Raw genomic sequence first — 6,820 nt, 5'->3', positions numbered from 1 at the left:
TTTGACTATCTTTGGTGAGATTTGCAACACTGTAAAGATAATTGGAGTGTCGGATGACAGCGTTAGACTTAGTTTGTTTCCTTTCTCTCTTGGAGGAAACGCAAAGGATTGGTTGCATTCTTTCCCTGAAGGAACTTTCAGGACTTGGGAAGCTGTGGCACATCAATTTGTTTCTAAATTCTTTCCGCCTGCAAGGATCAGTCAAGGGAGGCTGGAGATTTCTGCATTTAAACAAGGAAGAGAAGAAACTTTTGGAAGGGCGTGGAATAGATTTAAAGGCTTGTTAAGAAAGACGCCAGTCAAGGGGTTCGAAAAGACTTCATATTTACTTGTTTTCCTGGGAGGCCTGTGCCTTCAGTCTAAGATGGTCTTAGATGCTTTAGCTGGAGGAAGTATTAATAGGAAGACTGAATATGAAACTTATAATTTGATAGAACTTATGGCTGACAACGAAGAAGCACATGATACGCATGTTGATGCTATTCAGGAGCTTTCAATGATTCAAAATAACGTGATTACATAGCAGTTGGAGGAAGTGACAAGAAGACTTGATGAGTTATTACAGACATTTATAGAAACTTCACAGGCCCCCAAATGCTTCATTTCAACCTTATTCAGAGAAGTACAAAATTTGAAGAAACATTCCAGAGAATTATGAAGAAAAGTGTTTGTGCTGTTGACTGCGTGGAGAAAGGTAGGGGGGAAGAAGCTTGCGAAATTGTTACTAGAAGTGGAAGAATTGTAAAAGAAAGAGTGGTTGATAAAAAAAGAAGTTTAGAAGAAGAAAAGAATCAAAAGGAGGAAGAGGAAAAAAAAAATCTGTGGAACGAGAAAGAGAAAGAAGAAGCTGAGAAGTTCAAAGAGGAGTATGAAAAACCTCTACCGTATCCAAAAATATATTCCAGAAAAGAGAAACAGAGACAATTCGATCGTTTCATGGAAATTTTCATGAAATTGGAAATAACCATTCCATTCTCTGAGGCACTCTAGCAGATACCATCTTATTCAAAGTTTTTGAAAGAAATTATTACGAAAAAGAGAAAATATGCCGAGAAAGAAACAATTGAGGTAGAAGGGAATTGCAGTGCTATCATTCAACGGTCATTACCTCCTAAATCACCTAATCCAGGGAGCTTCACTATTCCTTGTGCTATTGGAGAGCTAGAGGTTGGGAAAGCTTTGATTGATCTAGGAGCCAGTATAAATCTGATGCCTCTGGCTATGTTTAAAAAGTTAAAAGGGGTAGAGCTCAAACAAACGAGAATGGTTCTCCAATTAGCTGACAGATCCCTCAAATATCCGTATGGAATTTCTAAAGATGTGATTGTTAAGGTTGATAAATTCTTGTTTCCAGTGGATTTTGTTGTTATGGAGATGGAAGAAAATGGGGATGCACCTTTAATTCTTGGGCGACCTTTCATGAAAACTGCCAGAATTGTTATTGATGTGGAAAAAGGGAAGCTTAAGGTCCAGGTGCAAGATGAAGAGGTGAACTTTGATGTATTCCAAGCTATGTCACATCCCAAAGACAACAATTCATGCTTTCAGATGGACCTGGTGGAGGAAATCTATATGAGACAAGAGAATAGAGTTCGTAACGTATCCATGTTAGAAAGAACTTTGACTAATGAATGTGAGGATCTGAACGAGGAGGAAGATAATTTCCATCAGAAATGTATACAGGAACTGGAAGCAGCAAAATAAGTTCCACCAGAAAAAACACTCTTCGAACAGATGGATCGTACAGAAAAAGCTTCGGACAGTAAGATTGAACTGAAGGAATTGCCATCACACCTGAAGTATGAGTTTTTGGAGGATAATGGAAAAAAACCCGTCATTATTAGTGCGTCTTTATCTCAAGAGGAAGAAAGAAAATTGGTGGTAATTCTCAAAGAGAACAAAGGTGCCATCGGTTGGTCAATTACTAATCTCAAGGGTATAAGTCCGACTTATTGTATGCATAGAATTCTGATGGAAGACGATTATAAGCCCGTTGCTCAACCGCAAAGGAGACTTAATCCTGTCATGAAAGAAGTTGTGAGAAAAGAGGTATTGAAGTTGTTAAAAGCAGGAATTATTTATCCAATCTCTGATAGCAAATGGGTAAGCCCAGTTCAAGTGGTTCCAAAGAAAGGAGGAATGACTGTCATTCACAATGAAATAAATGAGCTTATTCCGACAAGGACAGTCACGAGGTGGCGGATGTGCATTGACTATAGGAGATTAAATACAGTCACCCGGAAAGATCATTTTCCCTTACCTTTCATGGATCAAATGTTGGAAAGATTAGCGGGGCAAGCTTATTATTGCTTTCTTGATGGATATTTTGGATATAACCACATAGTGGTGGACCCTGAAGACCAAGAGAAAATAGCATTTACCTGTCCCTTTGGTGTATTTGCCTACAGAAAAATGCCATTTGGATTATGTAATGCTCCCGCGACTTTTCAGAGGTGTATGAATTGAAGTCTTTGCTGATTTAATGGAAAAAAGCATTGAAGTCTTTATGGATGATTTTTCAGTTTATGGAGATATTTTTCAAAGATGCTTGTCTAATTTGGATGCAGTTCTCAAACGATGTGTTCAAACAAATCTTGTCTTGAACTGGGAAAAATGTCATTTCATGGTTACAGAAGGTATCATGTTGGGCCAGAAAATTTCTGCCAGGGGGATTGAAGTTGATAAAGCGAAGGTTGAGGTGATTGAAAAACTCCCACCACCGACAAATGTTAAGGGAGTCCGAAGTTTCCTTGGTCATGTAGGATTTTATCGACGATTTATTAAGGATTTTTCAAAGGTTGCAAAGCCTTTAAGTAATTTGCTTGCTAAAGAGACACCATTTGTGATGAGTCCAGAATGTTTGCAAGCTTTTGACAGTCTAAAGTAGAGACTAATTTCTGCCCCAGTGATTGTGGCGCCTGATTGGGATAAAGAGTTGAACTTATGTGCGATGCTAGCGACTATGCTATAGGTGTTGTGCTGGGACAAAGAAGAGGAAAGGTTTTTCATGCTATTTATTATGCTAGCAAAGTACTGAATGAGGCTCAATTGAATTATGCCACCACGAAAAAGGAATTTTTGGCTATAGTTTACTCATTGGAGAAATTTAGATCATATCTCGTTGGATCTAAGGCGATCATTTATATAGATCACACAGCTATAAAGTATTTACTGACGAAATCTGATTCGAAGCCAAGATTGATTAGATGGGTACTTCTGCTACAAGAATTTGACGTTGAAATTCATGACAAAAAGGGGAGTGAAAATGTGATTGCTGATCATTTGTCCAGGTTAGTCAATGAGGAAGTGACAAGTAAGGAGAAAGAAATCTGGGAATCATTTTCAGATGAAGCTCTTTTGTATATTCAGCAAAGACCCTGGTTTGCTGATTTAGCCAATTTCAAAGTCGCAGGTGTTATTCTGGAAGGATTCAATTGGCAACAGAAAAATAAGTTTTTATATGATGCCAAGCAATTCATTTGGGATGATCCATATTTGTTCAAGATAGGAGCGGATAATCTGTTGAGAAGATGTGTTACTGAAGCAGAAGTAGAAGATATTTTATGGCATTGTCACAATTCTCCTTATGGAGGTCATTATAATGGAGAACGCACTGCTGCAAAAATTTTACAAGTAGGATTTTATTGGCCGACTTTGTTTAAAGATGCTCTTAATCATGCTCTAAGCTGCGACAAATGCCAGAGGACAGGGACCATCTCAAGGAGGCATGAGATGCCACTACAGGGCATTTTGGAAGTTGAAGTCTTTGATTGCTAGGGTATTGACTTTATGGGACCATTTCCTCCGTCATTCAATAATGAATATATTTTGGTAGCTGTCGATTATGTGAGTAAGTGGGTTCAAGCTGTAGCATGTCCTAAGAATGATGCTAACACCGTGATCAAATTCTTAAAAAGACAAATCTTTTCGCGTTTTGGAACACCCAGGATCCTCATTAGTGATGGGGGATCTCACTTTTGCAATGCTCAGCTATCTAAGGTACTTAAGCATTATGGGGTGAAACATAAGGCAGTTGCGCCTTATCATCCGCAAACAAATGGCCAAGCTGAAGTTTCTAACAGGGAAATCAAGAGAATTTTAGAAAAAACTGTCACTTTTTCAAGAAAAGATTGGTCGCAGAAGTTAGACGATGCTCTCTGGGCGTATAGAACGGCCATGAAAACTTCTATGGGGTTATCTCCTTTTCAGTTAGTCTATGGAAAAGCGTGTAATTTGCCAATTGAAATGGAACACAAAGCTTAGTGGGCTTTGAAATTTTTGAATTTTGACCCTGATAAGGCTCAAGAGAAACGAGGCAACCAGTTGCTAGAACTTGAAGAAATGCGGTTGCATGCTTACGAGTCATCCAGGACTTACAAAGATAAGGTGAAGTTTTATCATGACAAGAAGTTGATTAAGAGAACTTTCCATCCAGGAGATTTGGTTCTATTATTCAACTCGCGGCTAAAGTTATTCCCCAGGAAACTAAAATCGAAATGGTCGGGACCTTTTGTGGTGAAACGTGTATTCCAGAGTGGAGCAGTGGAATTAGAATCTTCGACTGATGATAATCAGCAACGGAGCTGGATCGTGAATGGCCAAAGGCTCAAACACTATGTAGGAGGAGATGTGGAGTAATTTGACTCAGTCATGATGTTGGTAGATCCATGAGGTTTGGGTTAGGCTCGTGACGTTTAACAAACGTTACTAGGAGGCAACCTAGTTTTCTCTCTTTTACTTTTTTTTTTCTACAATAGTTTGAATTTTAAATTCAGTGTGTATTCTTGGCTTGAACACTTTTTCTTAAAATGTTTGACTGACTGATATGCATGATAGAACTATTTGATGATTATTTGATGTGGATGATAATTGAGCTGTGTTGTGTGTTAATATCCAGTGAAACAGAAGGGTGATAAATTATGATTGTGGTTATGATGCTAAGCATGGTGTATGAATGAACCTTGTGTGAGAAAGCATGTTGTGTGAGGTATTGAGCTCCAGAGTTTTTATTGTTGTATGCATTGTTCACAGGAAAACATGAATGATATTGCCTTAATCTTGATGATTGATTGAATTGCATGTGAATGTCATATGATCAAGGCCATTTTTGAGAACCCTTCTCTAGCAAAATTTTCACCCAAAGTGCTTGAAAATATTTTACCCTTTTTGAACCTTAGCCTTAAACAGGATGTGAACCCTTGTCTTGAAATTCTTTACCTTGAGTTGGGATGAGCTTAATTGTATGCGACGAAAAGGTTCAAGTTTGGGGTTGTATGGGGGAAAATTGAAAGGCAAGTGAAAATCATTGAGCTCAAATGTTGTGAAAAGAAAAATTCATGAGAAAAAGAAAAGAAAAGAAGAAAAGCATGAAGATGAGCTCAATGAAAAAGAAAAGGGGAAAAAGTTGGGAATGAGAGAGATTGGCGAGGAAGAGAGTTGTGCTTAGATGTTGAATATTTTGATAGCTCTCTTGACTCAAGGACTTTGCATTCTAGAAAAACCAATTCTTCTTGTTAGCCCAACCTCATTACAAGCCTTGGAAAAGTCCTTTTGATGGCATTTGCATGTAAAGATGTTGATTGTTTGAGATGAATGGCAATGTTGTTTCATGTGACTTGTGAATAATAGAGAGTTGGAGTGTCACCTTAAACACTTGAGTGATTGAGTGAAACACTTGCTTGATATGAACTGTTATTTTTCATGAGTGCATTTGTGCTTAGTGGATTAGTCATTCATAATGTGTAACATCTGTTGTGCAATCTCTGGATTGAAAGCATGCATGCATCTTATTTTGGATTTCACTGAAGATGTTGGATTTAGTAGTTTTGTCATGTACTTTGGGAATGTTGAAACATTGGATGAAATAGTATAAAGCCAAGCTTTGTTTTGTGTGTTGTTTTGTTTTGTTTTGCTTGAGGACAAGCAAAGTTCTAAGTTTGGGGTGTTGATGAAGGTTGAAAAACAATTATTTTCATATGTCAATTTAGACCAAATTACTCCCTTTACTACTTAGAATGAGCTTAGAATCAAGCAAAACTCAGTAAATGAGTCTGTAGAGAGTCAAAAGTTGTTTTTAGCGATATTATGCTTGATTTGCATTGTTTTGTAGCATTTTTGAGAAAGTGAAGAATGAAGTTGAAGATAAAGGTCGTAGACTCAAGAAAAGAGAAGAAAATTGAAGATTTGAAGAGTCGATGCACCGCGCGGCGGCAACTTACACCGTCGGGCGATCTAGGCCGAGGAGTAGGCACCTGGCGTTGGCGCCGGGCGGATTTGAGGGAAACCACCGGGCGGTTGTCTTTCTGTTGCGCTCCTCACCTATAATTAGCCCTATTGCGAGTTCAGATGTATTCTTTTGACAGAAGGGGGCGGCCATACCTAATTTTGCTCTCTTGAGAGGATCTCTTGGATGCTTAGGCTCCTTTTCATCTTTTCTAGGGTTTGCTTTTCCATTCTTCATCCATTTTTCATCTAGATTCACCATGAAAATGGTGAACTAAACCCTATTGTTGTTGGGGGAAACAATGTAATCTTTTGATACTCTCTTTTATTGAAACTCTTGTTTATTTATATAGGTTCCATATGTTTTGATTGTTAATTGTTGGGTTCTCATCTGTGCTTAATGCCTTTATCGTTTAACTCATTCGATAACTGAAGATTGTCTTTATTGATACGGGGACGTACAATAATGTCATGAACTGGTGAGTAATTCCTTGATTATGCAATACCACCTAGGGATAGGGGTAGGACGATCAATTGTTATTAACTTCTGCTCTATAATGTTGTATTAATTGCTAAGGGAGGCTAGGGATAGCAAGCC

The 6,820-nt window shown here is 38.2% G+C and overlaps 1 pseudogene; it reads left to right on the top strand.

Annotated features, from left to right (window-relative positions):
- Window positions 1-1,734: 1,734 nt before the first annotated feature.
- The window catches only part of LOC106752968, a 192,900-nt pseudogene continuing 187,814 nt past the window's right edge, over window positions 1,735-6,820 (top strand).

The sequence above is a fragment of the Vigna radiata genome, unplaced genomic scaffold (assembly GCF_000741045.1).
Source record: "Vigna radiata var. radiata cultivar VC1973A unplaced genomic scaffold, Vradiata_ver6 scaffold_122, whole genome shotgun sequence".
NCBI classification, from domain to species: Eukaryota; Viridiplantae; Streptophyta; class Magnoliopsida; order Fabales; family Fabaceae; genus Vigna; species Vigna radiata.
Note: the sequence above shows the minus strand (reverse complement) of the source record. Positions and strands in the feature narration are given on the sequence as shown.